Source organism: Lemur catta, chromosome 8 (assembly GCF_020740605.2).
Source record: "Lemur catta isolate mLemCat1 chromosome 8, mLemCat1.pri, whole genome shotgun sequence".
Lineage (NCBI taxonomy): Eukaryota > Metazoa > Chordata > Mammalia > Primates > Lemuridae > Lemur > Lemur catta.
The window spans coordinates 28,251,858-28,273,797 of NC_059135.1; the positions used below are offsets into that span (position 1 = coordinate 28,251,858).

Consider the following 21,940-nt stretch of genomic DNA (forward strand, 5'->3'; position numbering starts at 1 on the left):
ACAGGCGTGAGCCACCGCGCCTGGCCTAATCTTTTTAAACCATATAGATTAACTTCTGGGAGTTAACATGGCATTTGCAAACTGTCATGGCGCTGGTGAGAGTTTCTTTTAGTATGCTAATATGTTATAGAAAGAATATAATGAGCAGTGAGGGTAATCTGAGGTCATTTTTCACGATCATCTGGGTTTTATCTGGTTTTTAATTGTTTCTCCACCAACTCTTGTTTTATCAGGGACCTTGGTTTGGGACTTAATGACTATTGAACAGGGCCTGCTGGTTCCCTATCTCAGACTGAAGTCCCCCACCAGCAGCACTGCGTTTAGTAGACCTTCCAGATGACTGCAACCATCAGACACCACAGGGAACAGTATTGCCCCGGCAGCCGGCAGAATTTTGAGGAGAATGAAATGTTGTTTTTGAGCTTCTAGGTTTTGCGGTGGTTTGTTATATAGCCATAAATAACTGGAACACCAGGACAGCCACATTTCTGCAGCACAGGGACACCATGCTCTCTCACCTTCCTGCTGAAGCACTGTCAGTGAGATCATAGATTCAGGGCTGAGAAGGCAGAAACTCTGTCACCTACCAGCCATTGAATGGCTCCTACAACTTGGAAGGGTCTCCTAGCAGGTCAGAGACTGAGGAGTAAAGGCTGAAGGTGACTTTTAGAGTTTGGGGACACACATGTTACAGAAAAGGCTGCTGAGACCTCGTACTGATTTGAATTTCTCAGCATGTGTCTGAATGTCCTTTCTCTTTATCTTTTGAGGACTTAGTAACTGACACGTGCTTTCCTTCTTTTCCAGCGGTTTCACTCTCTCCTTCTGCCTGGGAGGTTTAGTTTCTCATTGGGAAAGTCAGTTTTGTGCACTCGGTGTTTTGACCCTCTGCTTGGCCATCTAAGAATGAGCGCTGGGCCGGGATCACTTCTTTACCAAGGGACAGGGAGCCCACCTGCGAGCCCTGAGCGAGAGCTCCTTCCTCTATTCAGGGCCACCACATGCTCCTTTGTTCTGCTTCGGCGCATGCGCCAATGGCCCTCATTTGCGCCCCCAGCGTTCTGCACTCACAACGTACTGGGCAGGAGTGGGGTCCTTGTACTGCAGCACCAACGGGGGTGTGTGCGGCCACACTGCCTTCGTGGCCGCGGAGTGGGCCCCCTGGCCACTGGGGACCGACGCACTGCAAGCGGCTGGACCTCGCTGTGCACACTCTCTCCTCTCTTGCGCTAAGTAAATACTGAGCCTGCTGTGTGCCTTGTCTATTCTCAGTGACTTGGAGTCATGCACTGGCCTGTTCCCGGGGTGGCACTTAACTGCCTTTTATGCCTTTTAACCTTGGCCGCCCTCATGCTATGTGCTATCCTGTGGCGCAGCCGGACCACCCAGCGAGTGGTGCGACACTTGCTTTTCAGCCCTTAGGCTTTTCTCTTGACTTCCTGTCTTTGATTCCAGAGTTTTTTCAGGTTCTAGTTCCCCACTGTGAGGAAAAACAAGAAATATAGAATAAAGCAGATTCCATTCCTGAAGCCAAGTGACCCCAATTAGCTAAAGAGAAGTTCCTTGAAGGCTCATCTGTCTGAGCTTGGAGGCTCTTGCAGAAGATGCCGTGGTGTGGATTCACAATAGGCTCGTGTGCTAGTGACAAATGACCACCTGACTGGAAAAAATGTAGCCCTGGAGTGTGTCCTGAATGGAGAAAGCACCCTTCCCACTGCACATTCTTCCTTGTGTACCCTCCAACTCCCCGCCCCCTTTTAAAACTCTGTACAAGAAGACAAAGGCGTTGACCCTATGGGCATTGGTCCAGCGTGAGCTTCTCCTGCTTGTGTGTCGTTTGGGGAGGGGCAGGATGAGTGAGGGATGGGACTGGGCCTGACATTCATCCGAGGGGCAAGTGGGAGGGGAGCAGTGGTGACAAGGGATCAGGGATGCAGCTAGGGGCCTTCCTCCCCTCCTCCCATCCCCTTTCTCTACCATCTGCCAGTGTAAACTCCACTGTGCACTGACATTGGGGTAAGGGAGGGGCAGGACTGAGGGATGGGTGTGTCATTGTCTCAGTTAACAGAGGAGGTACTGTGGGAAGGGAAACGGGAGGCTGGGAAGATGGTTGAAATCACTGTGTCTGGGACAGAACCCAATCCCTTATTCTCTAACCTTGTTCAGAGACTGCGAATATTGTGTTTTTGTAGAATAAGGTACAGTTGTCTATGTAAAGCATGTATAGACAGCTTGATAAAAAAGGTTGGTTGGATTATTCATTTAGTTAACAATTATTTATTAGTTCTTACTGTCAGTCCTCTTCTAAGCACTTTACAAATATTAATTCATTGAATCCTTATAACAACAGTGTGAGATAGATACTCAGTTAATTTCAAATGCCCAGTTAAATTTGAATTTCAGAATTGCAACTGATAATCTTTTTAGTAAAAACATGTCCCATGTATAATCTGCTCTCAAATCTTGCTAACAAACCAACTATTGTATTCAATATCTGGGACTTATAATAAAAATTATTTATTTGAAATGCAAATATAACTAGGCATCCTGCATTTTATCTGGCAACCTGAACTCTAGTGACTTACTTCCAATAAGTGGGGAATTGGGATTTGAACCCTGAAAGGGTAGCCTTCTGGTCCAGGCTCACAAGTACCTTGTAATACTGCCTCTCCGTTGAAAACCGGGATGCTACTGTGGCTAAACAAACCACCAGTCAAGTTGTGTTTTCTCTGCTGTAGGCCATTTGAGAAAGAATAAGCAGCGTTTTCTCTTTCTCTCCTTTGGAAGGGTGGCCAGGGATTTGTGTCCAGTGGCCTAAGCTTCCCAGGATCCAGGAGAGAATTGAGGAAATTTTATTTTCCAAAGTCTGGGCCCTTGAATCTATGGGGCTGGGTTGTCTGAAGGTGTTTCTCAGGTTGAAGGGGTTTAATTGAAAGACCAGGAGGCCAAGCTGTTCTGGGCCCTGGGAGGGCCTGGGGTCTGCACCAGGAAGGGAAGGACTCAGATAAGGCTGGCTGCACATGTACCTATAGAGACTGGACTCTGTGTGCCACACTTGGGATCCTCGGCCAGGAGCCTGTAGTCGAAGGCTGGCACAGAGCGGGCAGAGCCATGTGCCTCCCCATGTGCTGTGAAAGCTGTGAGTAGAGCTCAGAAAGGGGGCTGGGACCCCAGTTGAATTTTTCTGAACTGCTTAAACCATAAAATTCATGAATGACTTCAAAAGGAGAAAAGAAATATATTTCCACTCCGTGCTGTGTGGAAATCCCACCCTAGTTTTGTTAACACGAATATATTTAATGAGCAGTTACTATATGCCTGGTACTTACATATCATACTTTCTCATTTGATCCCTACAACAGCCCTGTTGCTGCACAGACCAGGCCATGGAGCTGGCGAGTATTTGCACTTGTAAACACAGATCATTTTAGTATAACACCCAGGGTTTTAACCACCCCCATTGCACCACCTCTCTCAATTCAAAACGCAATTTTAATCTTGAGCCAAACTTAGCGATTTGATCCCCTGAGGCTGGGGGGTGTAGCACAAGAACAAGGATATGAAATATTTTTTCTTAGACTCCACGGATGAAAATCATCCTCAAACATCAAGTGCTACTGGATTAAAGAGATTATATTTCAGATAGTTGTCATTTTTTTCAGAATAAATGTCCTCTGTAAAAATCCTGGATTTAAAAATTTAAACATAAGTACCCGGTTTTTAGAGCATTAGCTAAAAACGGGCTTCTCTCCACAACACAAGCTCTGGCCTTGGTCATCCCCTGCATCTAGATTGCTCTGTTACGACCACACTTGAGTCACCATTTCTCGACAGTCAGAGCGCCTATGCATCCCATGAAGGGCCCTGTGGGGACCAAAAATCCAGTACACTCAGAGGATTCAAAGCTGTTTACAACATGAATCAGCAATGCATAGCAACGTTTTTTCCCCTAAAAGTCACATCTTTCATATAAGCAATACTAATTATGCTGTTTAGTTTTGTTTTTCCAAGGCGAATGACAAGAAAAATGTATAACCAAGGGACTAGTTGACAGAAGTGAAGAAATATGAGACAACTAAAACGGAGAATGAAAAATAATGAGAAAAATGATTAAAAGAACTGAATTGTGTGGCTTGCTCTACTGGTAATGAGCCTGAACTAAATGAAGAAGTTGCCATGTATTTATGGAAACTGCAGGAGAGATAAGGAAGTAGTTCTCTCCTAATCTAACTGGATTTTGTTTTCAAACTGGGTGGATAATGGAAAGCAGCATGAGAAAGCTGTCCTGGGGTGACCCTAGCAGTGGTCCTGCAAGAGGAGCTGTCCTCGTAGACATTTTCTTCTTCTTTTCCCCCTGTGCTTGGATTCCACTCTGCCTGGTCTTAGCTGGAGTTTCACCCCATTGATACCCAGTTCCATCTTTCCACACTTGTATGTTCATTGCCTCCCCCATGAAGACCTACTTAACAAGCATCTTATATTTATCTGCTCAATCTACCTTCCACCCTAAATTGGTTTCTTGTGGCTGCGTAACAAGTAATCCCAAACTGGGTGGCTTAAAAACAATATAAATTTATTCTCTGGAGACCAGAAGTCTGAAGTTAAGGTGTTGATAGGACCCCACTCCCTCTGAAGGTTCTAAGGAACAGTTTTTCTTATGGTTTGTTTGTTTTTGCCTTTTCCAGCTTCTGGTGCTCCAGGCATTCCTTGGTTTGTGGCTGCAGAACTCCAGTCTCAGCCTCTGCCTTTACACAGCCTTCTCCTCTCCTGGCTTTCTCTTAGAAGGACACTTGCCATAGGATTTAGGGCTTACCCAGATAATCCCAGATTATCTCATCTCGAGATCCTTAATTACATCTGCAAAGACCCCTTTTCAAAATAAACTTATATTCACAGGTTCTGAGTGGACATATTTTTAGGGGGAAGCCATCACTGAACCTGCTATACTCCCTATCCTAAATACAAAAACCCTTGCTCTTTAGGTAAGAGAGTAATCCATCAAAGATGAATACATTTATAATTTACCAAGGCATTTTTTAACATCTCCTGTCCATATTACTCTAATTTCCTTACAAGCCAAAGCTGTTCAAGGTCATCATTGTCTTGTAAACTCCTCAGAACTCATAGTCTACTTGGCCTTCAGGTTCTATATATTCAGCTCTCATTCTAGTGGGTCTGTCTGCCTTCCACAGTCCTTCCTTCATCACTTAACTATGTAGATCAATTCAGCTTTCCAAACCAGTGGCTGCACATCCTGGTTTGTTAGAGACAGTTCTAGTTTAAGCCTGTTTGTCCTAGTGTCCTTTCTGGTTGGCACCCCCTTTAACTCTCAAAATCCTACTTTGGATGATATCCCTAACTAGAACACTTTCTGTTTTGGAGGGAGGCTTTGAGGGATAAGTGACAGAAAGGATTCTGTTCAGTGAGTGATGAGTGATGAAGAGGGGAGCCCTTTGCCTGAACTTGCAAATTTGGAGGCTAACATAGGCGTGGGAACAATCTAAAGGAGAGAGTTGGCATACAGAATATGTCACAGTGTAGTTTAATAAAAGACTTCTTCTCACAGGGGAGAGGGGAGAATGAGCGTCTACTAACAGCTTGGGGACTCAGTTTCCCTGTATAAAATATTCTAAGAGCAATTAACTTCTTCTGAAGTTTGAATCTCAGGTTCAAACTTATTATTTGGTGTGGTGAAATATGGTCCCTACAAGTCTACAAGCATACCACTCCTCAGTGGTACTTATGCTTGAGAACCAACCCACTTACAGGGCTAGCCACCACTGCTGCCCATGTGTGCTGTTCAAGGGCCTGAAGACTGGCCCACCCGGGGCCTCCTGTTACCATTGCCAGTTCCTGCATGAACCACTCGAGGCCCCAAGGACCAGCCCACCCAGAGCTGCCACCACCACCACTGGTGACCCGATGTGCTGCCTAGAAACCTGAGGATGATCCCACTTGAGCCTACTGCTGCTGTTGCCATTGTCAACACCCATGTACACCACCCAGGGGACTGAGGACTACCCCACTTGGGCTGCTCTTGCCACCACTGATGCCCATATGTACTGCCAGGTATCCTGAGGGCCTGCCCACCTGGTGCCTGTATGTGTCCCCAGGGGGCCCAAAACAGGCCCACCCAGTGTCCCTGTCCCCAATGAAGCCTCACCACAGCCTTCACAAACAACCACAGCCTAAGCCACTGAGGAACTCACAGATAGTGCTGATGCTGATTATAGCCAAAGAAATATGAACACTACACTACTGTGCCTACCTAGAACCAAAGCCAAAGCTCTGTACCCAACCAACACTATAGATAGAGCTACAGAAAAAAGTCATTTCCTATGAAAACTACTCCATGTTATCAGAAGAAGTATTACACTAGATGTGCAGATATCAATGGAGAGACAGAGGAAACATGAAAAAGCAAGGAAACAAGACACCTCCAAAAGAACATAATAATTCTCCAGTAACAAACCCCAAAGGAAAAAAAAAATTCTATGAAATGCCTGAAAGGGAATTCAAAATAATCTTAAGGCAGCTCAGTGAGATACAGGAAAACACAGATATACAATACAAAGAAATCAGGAAGAAAATTCATGTTCTGAATGAGAAATTCAAGAAAGAGATAGATATTGTAAAAAAAAAAAGAAGAAAGAAAGAAAGAAAGAAAGAAAGAAAGAAAGAAAGAAAGAAAGAAAGAAAGAAAGAAAGAAAGAAAGAAAGAAAGAAAAGAAGGAAAAGAAAGAAAAGAAAGAAAAGAAAGAAAAGAAAGAAAAGAAAGAACCAAAAAATAGGACTGGATGGCTTTACTGGCTTAATTCTACCAAACTTTTAAAGAAGAACTAACACTAATTTTCAAACTATTCCAAAAAATTGAAAAGGAGGGAGTTTTTCCTAACTTATTCTTAGAGGCCAGCATTACCCAGGTTCCAAAACCAGACAAAGACACAACAAAAAAATAAATCTACAGGCCAATATCCCTGATGATAATAGATGCAAAAATTCTCAACAAAATACTAGCAAACTGAATCTAACAGCACACCAAAAACAAAAATAAAACAAAAATACCCCCCAAATAACATCATTATCAAATAGGATTTATTGCAGGGAATGAAAGGATGGCTTAACATATGCAAATCATATGATATATCACATCAACAGAAGGAAGGACAAAAATCACATGAAATCATATGATCATCTCAATAGATGTAGAAAAAGTATTTGATAAAATTCAACATCCCTTCATGATAAAGACTCTTAACAGTTGGATATAGAAGGTACATATCTCAACACAATAAAGACCATGTATGCAAAACCCACAGCTAACATCATACTGAGTGGGGAAAAGCTGAAAATATTTCTTCTAAGAACTGGTATAAGATAAAGATGCCCACTTTTATCACTCTTATTCAACACAGTACTGCAACTCCTAGCCAGAGTAATCAGACAAGAGAAAGAAATAAAGAGCATCCAAATTGGAAAAGAGGAAGTCAAATTGTCCCTGTTTGTAGATGATATGATCTTATATATAGAAAAACCTAAAGACCACCAAAAAAACCCTCTTACAGCTAATAAATTCAGTAAAGTTGAAGGATCCAAAATCAACACACAAAAATCAGTAGCATTTCTATACACTAATAACAAAGTATCTGAGAAAGAAATCAAGAAAGCATTATCTTTTATAATAACTACAAAAAAGGCACAATAGCTCAGAATAAATTTAACCAAGGAAGTGAAAGATTTCTGCCATGAAAACTATAAAACACTGATGAAAGAAATTGAAGAGGACCCCCCCAATGGAAAAACATTTCATGCTTATGGATATTTTTAAAATGACTATACTACCCAAAGCAATCTTCACTATCAAAATACCAATGACATTATTCACAGAAACAGAAAACAAAATCCTAAAATTCATGTGGAACCATAAAAGACTCCAAAAAGCTAAACAATCCTGTGCAAAAAGAACACAGCTGGAGGCACGATACTATCTGATTTCAAAATATACTATAATATAAAGGTATAGTAACCAAAACAGCATGGAATTGGCATAAAAACAGACATATAAAACAATGAGACAGAATAGAGAACTTATAAATAAATCCACATCTAGCCAACCAATATTCAACAAAGTTGCCAAGAGCACACATTGGAGAAAGGACAGTCTCTTCAATAAATGGTAGGGAGAAACTTGGATATCCATGCGCAGAAGAATGAAACCAGACCTCTATCTCACACTGTATAAAAAAAAAAAATCAACTCAAAATGGATTAAAGACCTAAATATAAGACCCTAAACTATAAAACTACTAAAAATAACATAAAAGAAATGCTCCAGGACATTTGGTCTGGCCGAAGATTTTATAGACAAGACCTCAAAAGCACAGCCAACAAAAGCAAAAATAGACAAATGGGACTTTATCAAACTAAAAAGCTTCTGTGCAGCAAAGGAAACAAGAGTGAAGAGACAACCTGTAGAATGACAAAAAATATTTACAAACTATTCGTCTGACAAGGGACTAATATCCAGAATGTACAAGTACAACTCAAACGACAACAACAAAATCCGATTAAAAACTGAGCAAGGGATCTAAATAGACATTTCTCAGAAGAAGACATACAAATGGCCAAGTATATGAAAAAAATGCTCAACATAACTAATCATCAGGGAAATGCAAATCAAAACCACAATGAGATACCATCTCACCCTAGTCAGAATGGCTGTTATCAAAAAGCAAAAAAAAAAAAAAAATGCTAGCGAGGATGTGGAGAAAGGGGAACTCATATGCTGTTGATGGGAATGTAAATTAGTACAGAAATTCTGGAAAAGAGTATGAGCATTTCTCAAAAAACTAAAAGTAGAACTACCATATGATCCAGCAATCCCGCTACTGAATATATGTCCAGAGAAAAGGAAATCAGTATATCAAAGAGCTACCTGCACTCCCATGTTTATTGCAGCATATAATCATCTCAATAGATGGACTAGGTCTCTGGGCAGCAAATAGGCTAAGAGGGGACACTGAAGGGAAGACAAGAAAGGAAAGAAGTATTGAAGATACACAAAGAGTTACTGAAATGAGAGTAGTTTGTGTTCAGAAAATGTCCGTTGGTCAATCCCTGGGGTATATGCATGGATACTACCGACAGAATATGGCATCTTTGCAGTTTAGCAAGATACTATGTCTTTATTTTTTAAATGTCAATATCCTACCAGGTCTGTACACTCAAGGCAAAGTTTATGTATACAAAACCAAAAAAAAAAAAAAAAAAGAAAAAAGCCCACCATAAAATTATAGTTTTATCAGATGGAGCAATAAGGAATTTGAAGCTGTGTGCATATAACAGGAGATTTACTTTTAGAGAAAAGCAGTCAACAGAAAAATCACTTTCAGCATCTTAACAGCAGTCTTACAAAATAGGTATTATTATACTCAGTTTGAAAATTAATGGAAATGTCTCAGAGAGGTCAAGTAACTTGCCTGAGGCCACACAGCAAGTAAGAGCTGGAGCTAGGTCTACAAGTGAGTTTTAATTGACCCTAAAGCCCTATGTTCTTCTCACTACACAGTTTGAATGAAGGGGGCAAAAAAGAGGAAAAAAAGTTGAGAAATGGTTGAAATTTTGACTTGATTATTTTTGTGCAATGTAGCCTGAACACTGGTTATATCTTATACATCATATATTTACATACATTAAGATTTTTGAAAGATTTATAAAAAGAAAAAATCTCAATGCTCCCCAGAATGGTGTGGTGATAATTTCGAATTTAGGAGACTTTTTTTTGTCTCCTCTACCCAAGGAACCAAGAGATTCTGATTCCAAGAGGATGAGCTCATTGGCCTATGGCCTTATCTTCAAACAGGCCTGTCATCTCTTTGTCTCCCTCAACACACAACACACAGGGAGCTGCTTAAAGAGCTCAACAGATTGTTCTTTGGTTCGAGGGACCATGTTTGACTTTTCCCTGCCATACTCGCAGTTCAATAAATCACCAAAGGGAGTGGGAAATGGTATCTTCACTGCAGAAAACAGTGTGGCAGTTTCTTAAAAGGTGAAATGTATACCTCCCCTGTGACCCAGAAGTTTCACTCTGAGGTATTTACTCAAGAGAACTAAAGGTATATATTGATACTAAGAGCTGTACAGGAATACTGATAGCCAAGCTATTTTTAATAGCCAAGAACTGGACAAAACCCAAATGCTCATCAACAGGAGAAATGATAAACATATTTTGACTTAGTCACATAACGGAATACTAATTAGCAACTTGAAAAAAAAAAGAAATATTGATTCCATCAGTCAATGACTGGGTCCTGTGGATTCTGCCTCCAAAATAGATCTGCTTCCCTCCATCGCATCATCCCCATGATCAGCCTTTGCTCTGAGAAATTCAACAGTCTTCACCTGGCACCTCAGCTGCTCTTCCCTCCCCAGATCCACTCCTTGCCCAGCAGCCAGAGTAATCATCTAAAACCACTGTGAATCTGCTCTCGGCACCCACTTATACCAGCCCTTCCGTGGCTGCCCTCTTCCCCTTAGATAGGTCTAAAATCTCTGCAGTCCACAGAGCCCTACAGAATCGCTTCCTTCCTGAAGTTTCTGCAGCTGCTGTCCTCTTGCCCACTGTGCCGCAGCCACCCCGGCCTTCTCTCCCAGTCTCCACGGGGCCAGATCCCTTTAGACACCTGGGGCCTTGCCAAGGTTGTTCTTCTGCCTGCAGCACAGCACTCCCAGCTTCTCCTGGTCAGCTTACTCCTAGGTCTCCTCTGGAAGAGGAGAAATTGAGGGGGGCTGGCCCACCCCCATTTTAGGCTGAGCCTCCTTTATGTTTCCTAATAGCATTCTCTGCTCTCCCTTCATAGCACCATCACAGCCACAGTGATGCAGGGTGTGCAGTGATTATTTGCTTAGTTTTGTATGAGTTTCCTATTGCTGCTGTAAGAAGTTACCACAAACTTAGTAGCTTAAATAAAGCAACATAAATTTGTTACCTTACAGTTCTGGAGATCAGAAATCTGAAATGAGTTTCACTGGGTCAAAATCAAGGTGTGCTCCCCATGGAGGCTTTAGCAGAGAATCTGTTTTTTGCCATTTCCAACTGCTGAAGGTCATCTATGTTCCTTGGCTCGGGGCCCCTTTCTCCGTCTTCAAAGCTGGCAGCCCAGCGTCTCTCCACCCCAGCCTCTGCTTCCTTGTTATGTCTTGTTTCTCTGACTCTGAGCCTCTTGCCTTCCTCTTTTAAGGATGCTTTGTGATTACATTGGGCCCACCTGGGTAATCCAGAGTAATTTTTCCATGTCATGATCCTTAATTTAATCACATCCGCAAAAATCCCCCTTACTGTGTCAGGTAACATATTCTTAGGTTCTAGAGATTAGGGATGTGGATGTATTGGGGGAGTATACTTGAACCTGCCACATTTGTCTTCTCCCAAGGTTTCAAGCTCTATGAGGAATAGGAACCTTGTCTGTCTTTTCCTCTTCTCTGACTGGCTAGCAGGTACTTTGTACATAATAGGTGCTAAATAATTCATTTGCTGGATAAAGTAATAGCATTGAGGCCACTTGTACACAGATGGCTTATATTTTTTTCTAATATTTATTTTTTCAGTTTCACTTTCAAGCTTAAGACTAGATCATCTTTTGTGGTTCTGTATCCATTAAGGAAGGAGGGCTTGTTCTACCTGGGTTTCCTAGTCCCAGGTCAAAATTGTTCTAAGAAATCACCTGAACTATGAATCAGTTATTCACCAATTCTGTTCAAGTTTTCTTGCATTAAATTCTCTTTGGCTAATCAACAAGAGGAGCAAATCCTCTTGAACTCCTCTTGCTTTAAAAGTGTTCTCACCTGCCTCACAAACTCCAGAATTCACATGAATCAGCATGCATTGTCTAGGTCACAGGCTTCTAAGAGATTTATGTTCCTATTGTGCTTCTATAAGCCACATTTCTTCAAACTCTTTTCCTAACCTCAACATCATTATTTCCTTGGCAACTCCGTAATGGAGAACCTGATATCAGCATTCTGAGAGCCAGGTGATAGCATAAAAATTTAGAATAATTGCAACTAAATTATACTAGCATCATTTTAACCTCTGCCATGCCGGGAATCTCTCTGATTAGGAGATAGCAAGAAGAGATGAAAAAAGGAATATGTGTGTGTGTGTGTTAAAATCAGAGACACAATACAACTGCATACTGAATACATTTCAAACTGGAAACTTTCTGAGATAAGTGAAATGAGTGAATTCTTCCAATCAACAAAAATGAAAATAAAGAAAAGAAATTCAGCCAAACCAATTCCTTGATATCATTTGGTCAAGAAAGGAAAAACTGATTATCTGATTTAAAAAAAAATTTTGTATTTGTCTTGATCCTATGTAGACACAGACTGAATGAAAGTGGACATGTTATAGTTTGAACATGTTCTGCCAAAGTCCATGTGTTGGTAACTTAATCCCCAGTGCAATCCCCAGTGTAGAGAGATGGAAATTTTATGAGGTGATTAGGTCATGAGGGTCCCACCCTCATGAATGGATTAATGCTGTTATTGTGGGAGTGGGATACATCTGGCCACCATTTACTCTGTGTTAAGTGGGTACACGTCCTTGCCACTGACACCTTCTGCCGTGTTATGATACAGTAAGAAGGTCCCCACCAGATGCCTGTGCCATGCTCTTGGACTTCTCAGCCTCCAGAACTGTAAGCCAAATACACTTCTTTTCTTTGTGAATGACTCAGTCTGTGGTATTCCATTACAGCAGCAGAACGCAGACCAAGGCAGACACACATTGCCCATCTGGTAAATAAAATAGTTAGCTGAACAGATTTAGGACACTTTAACCTAAATCTGCTCATGAACATCTTCTTGTCTCATCTGGTCTGTTTTGAAATCTTGTCTTGGCTTGTAAGGACCTTATAAAGAAGGCCAAAAACTAAAAACAAAAAACAGTGGCGCAATAGTTAAGCCCATTGTCTCCTCCACCTAGCCCTGCCTGGACTTACAGCACGTTGTCTGGACATATGAGACTGTGGAGCATTATTCTCTTCTCACAGAGAAGCCAGCTGAGTTGGGACTAGCCTCAACAATGCACTCTGCTATTTAGCCAGGAGCAAGGTTCTCCTCCAACACAATGCATGTGCATGTTCAGCTCATTGCTTGTCTGTGCGTATCCCCACATGCAGAGAGAGCATTTATGACCCAAGTGACAACCATGTACCCCGTGTCTCTGTTCCCACCAAGGCCAGAAAGGAGGCTGCTCAGCTCTCTGCATTTTATCTCACTGGCTGCTGACCCTCTAATGCAATCCTCTGGACAAAGGACTAGAGTTACTTGGAGTTTGTGTACAGACAACTTATGCTAGTTATTAAGAAATTTTCATTAAATAAAGAACTATTTTGACTTTACCTAAGATGGGCACAAAAGTACCCAGGCATCATGATAAGTTCACTGGATAAATACTAAAATATTACTTCAAGCAAAGAGAAATCAAGCTGAAAAGAAATTAAGGCTGACCCCCCCCCTATTTTTTTAGTATTCAGACCCATGTCTCCGAACACAGGTAGAATATTTGAGGAATAGGCTTAAATTTTATCAAGGAGGAGGGGAGTGTTCCTTTTAGAGTGCTAAAAATATTATAAAATTCCTAATTCCAGGTCTTTTAAAGCCATTGTCTCCCTTCAGCCCTTACATAATTTGGGTTCCTCTGGAGATTAGGGTACAGGTTGAGGACATTCTTCTGATTCCCAAGAATCCAGCGTTGGTATTAATATAAGGACCTGCCCAAGAACTACCCATCATTTTAGCCCAGACATTTATGAGAGCAACAGAGGCTGACTGCAGGTGACATACATTTTGAATTTAGTCCTCCATCCACCAGTAGGGGAAGGATGATCACTACTTTCTGAGGAAGCCTACAGATGGGAAGTGTTTGCCCTCACAACCTTAGTGTTGGGACAGCCGCAACAAGCAGCCCTTCTATTCAATACCTGTGTTAGCTTCCAATTGCTGCTGTGACAGACCACAACTTAATAGTGGTTTAAGAAACACAAATTTATTGTCTTACAGTTCTGGAGTTTAGAAGTACAGAATGGGTCTCCCTGAGCTAAAATCAAGAGTTTGGCTCTGTTCCTTCTGGAAGCTCTAAGGGAAAATATGTTTCCTATCCTTTCCAGCTTCTTGAGGTTGCCCTCAATTCTTGGCTCATGGCCACCTTCCAGTCTGCATCCCAACACTCTGATCTATGTTTCCATTGTCACACCTTCTCTGCCTCTCCTGCCTCTGTCTTTCTCTTATAAAGACCATTGTGATTACATTGGGTCTACCCGAATAACCCAGGATAATCTCCCATCTCAAGATCCTTAACTTAATCACATTGCAAAGACTGTTTTGCCTTATAAGGTGATACATTCACAGTTTCCATGATTAGGACTTAGATGTCTCTGGGGGACAGAGGGCATTCTTCTGCCTATCACAATACCCTTTTCTTTTTCAAACCAGAAGCTATTGGTCATTTCTATACCTAACCCCTCTTTCTCCACTTATCTCAACCTGTCATCTGCCTTCTTTTAACCCAAAGTATTATTTGTAAAATTCCTTCTTCTTTGCAAGATTGAGAGCTCCTTGGAAAAGCAGATGTTATATTTAATTTATTATTACCACTGAAAAACTGAATAAAATATATGGCACAATGGTTAGCAAGACTGTGGGCATCAAGCAATGAAAAGCAGTGAGCTCTGTGTGATGGGAAACAAATGCGGCAAACCTTACGATGGCCCCAGTTTGCTGCCTGGAGAGAGTCTCTGGCTGAGGAGCTGAGAGTGGGGTTCCGTGCAGAGTACAGTGGTCTCCTGGAGTGGGGAAGAGGTGGGAGTGTGCGTGGCTAGAGTTTGCAGGGAAGAGAATCAAAGAGGAGAGAACAGAATCTACTGAGGGCCCTGCTTCAGTTTTCAGCTCTTCAGTCTCCAGCTGAGCACTGATTCCAGCATGTTGGAGAGGACGCTATCCAGATCTGGGTAAAGAACTCTCTGAAAAGATTAAAGGGACAGTACCAGGCACTCACACAAAGCCAGGAATAGTTCCTGTTCCCACCAGCCAGAGTGGGAACCCTCATAATTCATGGACACAAGGGAGATTCCCTCAGAAGGGCTTAGCTGCATATTGAGACAAAGTTACCCCAAGAATAAAGGCTGCTCTAGTCTCTCATAATAAAGCTGAAGAGCAAGTTCTAAAGATCAAACCATAACTCAAATGCATCCCAGAACAAAGCTTAAGAATATTTTACAGGAATACAAATATATCTAGTACCCAAAAAGGTAAAATTCCCAACGTTTGACATCTGTTCAGCAATTAACAGAATTAACATTCTGAATTAGCATTTAGAAGCAGGAAAGTATGACTCATAATGAGGACAAAAATCAATCAATGGAAACTAACCTAAGAATTGCACAGATGATAGAATTATTAGACAGGCCATTAAAAGAGTTATTATTACAGCATTCCTTAAGTTCAAGAAGCTAGAGGAAAGTTTGCACATGATGACTCGAGACATGGAAGACCAAAATAGACCTTCTCGGGTTGAAAGCTACAATATCTAAGATGGAAAATATAGCAGATTAAACACTGGAGGGAAAAAAAAGATTAGTAAATTTGAAGACATAGCAATAGAAGCTATCCAATGAAATCCAGAGAGAAAAAATTGAAAACTAAAGTGAACAGAGTATCAGTGAGTCAAGGGACAACTTCAAATATCAAATATATGTGTAATTGGAGTTCCCAAAGGAAGAGAGGAATTATTTCCAGGTCTGAGCAATTTTGAATAAATCTTCCATGAATATTCATATATTTATTGGGCATGTGTTTTCAGTTCTCTTGGGTACATACCCAGGAGATAAATTGCTAGGTCCTAGGAATAATATATATTTAATTATTAAAGAAATTGTCAAACAATTTTCCAGAGAGGTTTTTGTCATTTTATACTACCTCCAGCAGTGGATAAAAATTCCAGCTCCTTCACATCCTCACCAACGCTTCATGTGTTATTGCTCTTTTTAATTTTAGCTATCCTAGTAGGTGTGTTGTGATATCTCATTGTGGTTTTAATTGGCTTTCCCTAATAATCTCAAGCATCTTTTCATGGCTGATTGGCTATTAGTGTATATTTTTAATCTGTTGAAATATTTTGCCCATTGTTTTATTGGGTTATTTGTATCATTATCAAGTTGTAAGAATTCTTTACATATTCTAGATATGAGTCATAATATAATTATTGCACATATTTTCTTCTCTTTTGTGGTCTTTATCATTTTTATAATGGAACTTTTTTAAGGGCTTTGTTGAGGTATAATTAACATACAGTAAATTGCGTATATTTAAAATATAAAATTTGATCAATTCTAACATATATATACACCCATGAAACACTCAGTGCAAACATCTATCACCACCCAAGTTTCCTGGTGCTACTGTTGAATACCTCCCTACTCCAGCAACTCTTAATCTGCTTTGTGTCACTATAGGTTACTTTGCATTTTATATAAATAAAATCATATAGTGTGCTTTCTCTTTGTTTGGCTTCTTTCACTAGCATAATTATTTTTAGATACATTGCATTGCATTGTTTGTGTAATAATCTGTCTCTTTTTATTGCCAAGTAGTAGTCCTTTGTGTAAACATGGAACAATTATGCATTTATTCACCTGTTAATGAGCATGGCGGTGGTTTCCAGGTTTGGGTCATTAAAGGTAAAGCTGTTATAAACATATGTGTAAAAGTCTTTGGGTGCAAATATCATTTCATTTCTCTTTGGTCTAAAATCAATGACCTCACTGTCCACCTTAACATGCAGAAAAAGAAGAGCAAATGAAAGGTGTAATAAGCAGATGAAAGGAAAAATACAAATCAGAGCAGAAATCAATGAGATACAAAACAGAAAAACAATGGATAAAAAGCAATGAAGCAAAATCTGGTGTTTTTTGTTTTGTTTTGTTTTGTTTTTTGTTTTTTTTTTGAGAAAAGAGTCTCACTCTGTTGCCCTGGCTAGAGTGCCATGGCATCAGCTTAGCTCACAGCAACCTCAAACTCCTGGGCTCAAGCGATCCTCCTGCCTCAGCCTCCTGAGTAGCTGGGACTACAGGCATGCGCCACCATGCCTGGCTAATTTTTTCTATTTTTAGTTGTTTGGCTAATTTCTTTCTATTTTTAGTAGAGACGGAGTCTCACTTTTGCTCAGGCTGGTATCGAACTCCTGAGTTCAAACGATTCGCCCGCCTCGGCCTCTCAGAGTGCTGGGATTACAGGCGTGAGCCACCATGCCCGGCCCCAAAATCTGTTTTTTGAGAAGATAATAAAATAGATAAAATTCTGGCAGACTGATCTGAAAAGGAAGAAAGAAGACACCAAAAGATATATATTTACATTGATATCAATATAATCTTCATAAAAAATAAGGACTTCTGCTCTTCCAAAAATAGTGCTATGTAGCAGAGGGGGTATAGCTCAGTGGTAGAGCATTTGACTGCAAAAATAGTGCTATGAGAATAAATAAAGAAGACTCACACAGACTAAGAGAAAATATTTGCACCTCATATATCTGATAGGTGACCGTATCCAGAATATATAAGGAGCTCTTAAAACACAATAAGGAAACAAACAACCCAAATAAAAAATGGGCAACAGATTCAAACAGTCACTTCACCAAAGAAGATAAATGGATGACAAATAAGGAAATGAAAAAAAGATGCTGAACATTTAGTCTTGAGGTAAATGCAATTAAAACCACAGTAAGACATAATTACATACCTATTAGAATGCCTAAAATTAAAATGAGTGGCCACATCGAGTATCCACAAGGATGAAGAGGAACTGGGCCTTCTATGAATTGCTGATGGGAATGTAAAATGGTACAACTACTTTGGAAAACAGATTGGCAGTTTCTGAAAAGGCTAAGCATATGTCTACCAAATGACCCAGTCATCACACTCCTAAATGGTTACTAAAACACAACGTTAAATCTGCAAATGGGAGTAACCCAACCATTGGAGGGAGCTTCAAATTTGTGGTTTGGTTTTCTTCACAAGACAATATTATTCAAATGTTAATGTGGATAAAATAGTGTTCTTACTTTGAACATGCGCTTTCCTGTTGCTGGCTTGACAGCTACGTGCAGACTCTAGGTTGAAATGTCATTTTATGTCTTTCAAAAATCACAGCATTACTTGAAGAGCATACTTCATTCATTCAACCTTTATTAAGTACCAATTCTTATTAACATAAATTTTGTCCTCTATTCTTGCTTAAAGGCCTTAAATAAATGTCTTAACAAAAATCGTTATTAACTCGAGTACTTTTAGCCTCCCTTTTATCACACCATTATTTTGCCTATTTGTAAAGTGGCTATTTCTAATATCTAAAATCCTTCAATAGTTCAACTACATTTGGAGTATTTTTTTCCTGGCTGGCCTGGATCACTTTTTCTATTATGATCTCTAGTTCACATTTTCCAGTGGAAAAATCATTTTAAAAAATAAATGCATCTTCATTCTGGAGTCTTCAAGACAAAAATTTCAGCCATCAGGAACCTAACTGATTATTTTGAGCCTGAAAACAAATTCCATTCTTGTTTCCTTTGTGTCGTCTTGACTCTGGCCATGCGCAGAAGCTGGATTTACAGATCAGCAGGTGTGATATGAGAAATACTTTGGGTCAAGCCTCTATCATGAAATCAGGGAAAATCAGTTTGCTATCCAATAAAAACAGAGCAACTTGTTTTCAAATCCCCCAGCTTCCGATAAGTTCTGGTGTTTTTATTTGGTTTGTGAAACAGCTCAGCCTCACACTCTCCCGCTGTTGTGACAGCCTTTGTCTTTGTCTCCGCAGCGCAAAGACCAAAGGAAAGCTCAGAAAAAGAGACTGGTAGCTGCTTCTCTTGCAGTGGGGAGACGTACATGGTTTCACAGTAAGAAAAGATATCTGATCTTTCTAGTCCCCTTTGTTTCCTCGCTCTGAGTTTTACAGCCCTTTTTATCTGTAAATAAAAAAAAGTTGTACATACATTTTCAAAATGCGCTGCATAATACAACTTCATACATTTAGGAAGCTGACAGCTGCCCTCTGAGGTATAGCCTGACAGCGTAAAACCCAGAAATCAATCACTTAGATATAGTGATCCTGTGCTATTGCTCCCGGTATGTATTGCGGCACCTAGGAACCACTTATTTGAGATATGCCATCATAACTCTGATAGATTAAAGCACCACATCCGGGAAACAATTGTGTGTGTGGGGGGGGGGATGCTATCATAGATCTGCCATGTTATAGCCCAGAATCCAGCAGCCAACCAGGCAAGCCTGTGCTGAATTGGAGCTTCCAGAAACCTGTGAAGCAGCAGGATGACAGTTCTGTTCTTCAACAGCTCATTATGAACTAATTAGCATACATGAATTGCAGATTTGAAGCATTAAAGTGATGTACAAATCATTAATTTTTTGTCAAATCCATGTCATCCTTGTGTATGCCTTCCTATTTTAATGTTGCATGACAGTGAAGAGAGGTACAATCCTCTGTATATAAAGAGGAGAGATTTGGTGTAGCTGATATAATGAGATCTATTTAAACACTATGTATTTTTCAGCTTTGAATATATCTGCTTGGAAAAATGCTACACTTGTCCCATTAGGGTTAATTGTGAAAGGATGTTAATATATTCAAAACCCCAGGGGTAGTTCTACATATTGTCTGAATGAAACAGGGGATGTAAGACCAACTTCACATTTGAGCTTTCTTTTATAAAAGTCCTCTTTCTGAATAATAAAAAGAGCCATAAAATCTTCCTCACTGACCATAGAAGGTGTGACTATCTAGAATGAGAGCTGAGCTGTTGTGTGTGTGAGGGCTCCAGTGTAGCAGATCTATTCATGTTAACCCAATGCCAAACTTAATTTATAAAGATGTGTAATGTAATGCAGTGGAAAAGGGGAAAACAACATCAAAGCGGACTTTCATACTGGAAAAGACTTCTAAATATTAATTTGTGGTTTTCTGTATTGTCTCTATGTATTTAATTACTAAAGCTATTTGTGCTTAAACAAATGCTTGGTGTTTCATTTGAATTTCTTATTTCATATTACAGTGGAGTCACAATGCTTAATTTGTTAGTACTGTAATAGTTTCCATGGTAACAGAGTCTAATGTTATACATAAATATGTATGTGGTATGTATATATGTGTGTATTATAAATACGTACTATACATGATTATGACTTTATTCCATGAGCATGTCTCAGAAGACTTAGCTCTCAAGGAAAACCCTAATTAAAAATGCAGGTATATTTTGTGAATCTAAAGAGATGGTAACAAACTTGGTTCTCCTTTTCATGTGGGAAAAATGGAAGTTCTGAGAAGTGGGGAGATGTTTGCCTGCCCTCTTCTTGTAAATTCTCTTCTGCCTGGGAGCAGAGCCATCCATGCCGAGGGTGCTCACCCTACGGACCTCTTCTCTTCTCCCCACCCTCTTCCCCATCAACTTTTTTAACCACAGAATATCTGGATAAAATGAAAACCAAGGCCAAACTCCAGGGGGAGGTGGTTTTCCAAAGTACATTATAACAAGAAGCATGAGGGATGCATTGAGAGAGAGGATTTGTTCCATTTGTGTAGGTGAGAAAGGGAAATTCATAAGAAAGAAAAATAACCACACATACATACCATTTGAGTTAGGCATTTCACACACATCTATTTTTTATCTTCTTAGTAGATAGTTAAGGTAGATATTATAGTCTTCCTTTTAGAGATAAGGAAGCTAAAGCTCAGAGTGGGTGAGTAAAAATTGTCCAAGGTCAAACAACTAGTCACGAAGGTTAGATTTGCCAAAGCCTATTCTCTTTCCACAATGTCACGTTTCTAACCTGAGGCCTTCTTTAATGTGAGGTGCCAGAGCCATGAGCACTATTTCCAGGCTAATTTATATCACACCTTGTTCCCCATACAGTAGAAGCTGGGGCAATAGCAATGATTTGCCCTATGCTGAAGATGACTATTCTGTGAATTAACATGATTAGAGGGAAGACTAGCAAGGCCATCTTTATCAGTAGGGATTATTTTAGCTTCATGTAACAACAAAACAAAAACAACACAACAACTATGGTGGCTTGACTAAATCCAGAGGTAGGCAAGCTTGGGCTGGTATGGAGGCTTCACAATGCTATCAGTGACCCAAGTTGCTTGTCTTTCCAGTGTGCCATCCTTAGTGTCATGCAATAATCTTCATGCTCATGAGATGGCTGCTGCTCCACCAGACATCACACCTGCATTTCAGGCTGGATGAAGAGGAAAGAACAAAGGACAAAGACAAATGCTTGAGCCACCTGAGCTTCTTTCTAGCCCCCCATCCCATGCCATATATATACACACACACATATATATATAAATATATCTTCCTTCCTTCCTTCCTTTCTTCCTTCCTTCCTTCCTACCTTCCTTTCTTCCTTCCTTCCTTTTATTCTTTTGTAGTGAAAATCTCAATTTCAATATTGGACGCCAGACAGTGTGCTCTGACTCACATCATCTGTTTCGCTTCCTCAGTGTCAAACGACCTCCAAGAACTGCACAAAATATGGAATGCTTGGTGAATTTTTGTGTCATTCTTGTACAAGGGCCATATTAATCTCTGTATCATTCCAACTTTAGTACATGTGCCACAAAATTGAGTATGAGCTCATCTCCTTTTAGCCATAAACAATAACCAAAAGACTGTACTTACTTAAATGTCATTGGCCAGCCTTGTGTCATATAGCTGCCCGTTAGAGGCAAGGAAGTCTGTGAAGCGAGTCATTGTAACTAATGTTGCCCTTAGTGAACTGGAGGTTCTGCTAATAAAGAAGAATTAGAGAATGATTGTTGGGTGGGCAATGAGCAGTGGTCATCTTCTGTGACAGACATTTCCA

General features: G+C 40.4%; 1 non-coding gene across 1 annotated transcript; it reads right to left on the reverse strand.

The window, feature by feature from the left end:
• Positions 1 to 21,603: 21,603 nt before the first annotated feature.
• On the reverse strand, positions 21,604 to 21,707 carry LOC123644218. The gene has a single exon (XR_006737040.1). It is a non-coding gene; the product is annotated as a U6 spliceosomal RNA (small nuclear RNA).
• Positions 21,708 to 21,940: the final 233 nt, after the last annotated feature.